We start from the raw sequence: 3,297 nt of genomic DNA, 5'->3' as shown, positions 1-3,297 counted from the left end.
TAGTTCCAAGTTCATCAAGTTCTACACTTTCTCTTAGGTAGTACCTTATTTGTTGGAGTAGGTTGATCGCCTTTGCGCTTAGATGGGGCTTGAGCGCCTTTGCTCTTAGGTGGAGCTTGAGCGCCTTTGCTCTTAGGTGGAGCTTTCTTGGCTTTGATGTTTAGTGGAGCTTCTTCAGCTTCTTTCTTGCTAGGATAGCTTCCTTCACCAGTCAAACTGATTGCGTCCCTGAGCTGTGAAACCTCAATCTCCATCTTTCCCATCCTCTCTGTAAACACCCTCTCCATATTCGCCATTTGCATACTGAGCACATCTCCCAATGAAGTGACAGATGTGCGGATAAGACCCTCAGTGAAACTATTAGTTTCAGGACCAAAAGTCAGATACTTTTCTGCTGATCGCTTACACAGCACCTTCTTCTTTCTTGTCTCTGCTCCTTCATCAAGAAACTTTCTCTTGCCTTTTCCTGCAACCTTAACCGAAGAGCTTTCCTCGTCTGCTACAACATCCGTATGATTCACGCTCTTATCAGCTTCTGACCCTCTATCATGGCAGTCGGGTTCCTCCATTTTAGTTTCTTCAGGGTCTAAAACTGGCCAGTCTGTGCTGCTCCAATCATACTTGTTCCTGATCCTCTCCAAAACAAGGTCCACTCGTTCATCTTCAATCTCACCCTTCCTTGTATAGTCAGCATCTAGAAACACATCACCATTACCAGTCACTGATATGACCGAGAACAAGTTATCCCGCAAACAGTTAAAACATTAAAATCCAAACAAAATATATACAACAAACAAATAAAAGAAAAAAACAGAGAGAATGTTACCTTCTTAGTTAAGGAGTCCTCGAGCTCAATGATGTCTTCATAAGAAACTTTTGCAACTCCTTTCCAATTGCCACACCTTGGACCTTTGAAGCTGTCTGAGACTCTTCTGCCTAATATTTCTCCAAAATCAGGAATTGCCTCCATAATCCAAATCTGGAGAGCATAGGAGAAACCCTCGAAAATGTAGCTCTCCTTCTTACCCAACTTCTTCCTAGCCTTCTCAATCGAAATCAGCAGGAAATCATACGAGTGAAGACCCCAATGGAACTTCCGAACCTTGTCAAAATCCATCACCAACTTGATGTACATATGAGGGATGGACACCTTCTCATCTCTCCCCATCACCACACCCACTATTACACACAAGTAGATCAACCTCATCCTATCAAGCCGAGTCCAGGTGTGAAATTCTTGTAGATGAACCTTTCTGATCGACTGCAAGGTGATCTTTCCATTTCACTACGTCACTGTTAGTTTCCCGTGTAATCTTGAGGCCTGTCACAACATGGTACTCCAGAAGCGAAAACCGGAGAGGCGTCCTCGCAAAAACAAACCACTTCTCATGCAGCTTTGAGGTAATCAGCTGTCTACATATGAAGCTATCCACTAGTTTCCCAGAGAACTTGAGATCATTTTCGGCAATAGCCATGATATGTGTGAAAACATGATCTCTCTTCACATCATCGTACTATGCACACATAGCTTTCTTCAGATCTCTGATAAGTTCCATGCGGCAGCTGTTGTAGATCTTCTTAACCCGAGGTTCTGAACCCTCTGCATACAATCGTTTAGGTAGCTCCAGCTCCATATCTACAAAAGATAATAAAACACATGGTTGTTAACACCAAAAGACATAACAGCAATATCATAAACACGCAAATCTGAGCCAGAGTGAAACTGAGCCAAACACAAGATAATAATCAAAAGCAAAACACCATTGTCTAATCAAATTTAAATTTAGAAACACAGTAGATCGATTAATCAAATAAGACAAGTCAATCTCCATCTCGCAATCAAATCAGCAAACTAAGACAATTAACAATCAAATACACACAAACTTTGTTCAGCGAAATCAGTATCGTAACACTCATAAAGACAAACACAAACACTAACATTGTTCACCAAAATCGGTTCACATAATCAAAAAGTCAATTCAGACAAGCAAACAAATATTGATCCAAGTCAAAGTAACAAACTTAATAATGAAACAAAGACTAAGACAAATCAAAGAAACAAACCGTTCACAAATTGAGACCAGATAGCCGGATGAGAGAGGCGGAGAAGGGGAGAGAAGCCGAAAGGTGGAGAGAAATGGAGAGAAGCGACGAGAAGCAGAGAGGCGGAGAGTAGCGGAGAGGTGAAGAGAATCAGAGAGAATCGGAGAGAAGCGGCGAGAAGCGGAGAGGCAGATAAGCTCGATTTTGCCGTTGATTTCACCGGTTCGTCCACAAGATCGCCATCTTCAAAGTCTCGATTTTTTGGCCTTCAGAGAGAGGCGGTGAAACGAAAACAAAATTAGTTCAGAGGTGGAGGCAAACAGAGAGAAGCAGCGAGCAGCAGAGAGGCGGAGAAGCTTGATTTCGCCGTTGAATTCACCGGTTATTACACAGGATCGCCATTTTCAAAGTCTCGATTGTTTTTCTTGAGAGAGAGGCGGAGAAACCAACAAGAAATTAGGGTTACGTGTTTTGTTCCCTTTTTGTTTTAACTTTTTTAATATATCTTTGTAACACGTTTTTTTAAAAAAAAATTTTACTATAGCACATGAAACAAACACAATTAAATTATGTTTAATTAGATTAATTCAAGGTCAGTTTTGGGATTTTGGAAAAGTTTATACTAAAGAGACAATTTAATGATGGATTTATACCATAGGGACAACTATGTTGTTTTCTTGTTTTCTTTTGGCAATTTTCCCAAAAAAGTTTGGACGGAGGAAAAAAAACTTACACTATACGTGAGAAGAACAAGCTAATGAGTGACAGAGACTTTTATGGAGATAATATATTGGCTCTGGTTTTTAAGGTAAAGATTTACATATATGGGAAAAAATATATTCAACTTAATTGTGGAATTGATTATTTTGATATTGGGCATAAATCAAGGCATAAGATATTATTTGGTAGCACTAATTTGGGCCCGGTAATTTAAAAAAAAGTTAGTACCATGCTTTTAACGTGAAACTCATGCTGATTTTAGTTACGTAATAATGCTTATGATTTGTAATCTACGAAGAGCACATCTTGTAAAATATATGGGAGCAACGTTTCTTTCATATTATAACGTACTAATATGAAAGATATTATATCGTACTATTATGAAAGGTTTAAAAAACAAATTGTTTCCAAAATAGATTCAAAAGTATGAAATAAGTAGAATTAGGAGAAAGAGTCAAACAAAGCCAAAAAACTGGAAAGCTAAAACAGATAAGTGTAGTAAAAGTTGCATTCTTTACGACGATGAGAGGCATA

Source organism: Brassica oleracea, chromosome C9 (assembly GCF_000695525.1).
Source record: "Brassica oleracea var. oleracea cultivar TO1000 chromosome C9, BOL, whole genome shotgun sequence".
NCBI classification, from domain to species: Eukaryota; Viridiplantae; Streptophyta; class Magnoliopsida; order Brassicales; family Brassicaceae; genus Brassica; species Brassica oleracea.
This window is presented reverse-complemented; position numbering follows the sequence as displayed.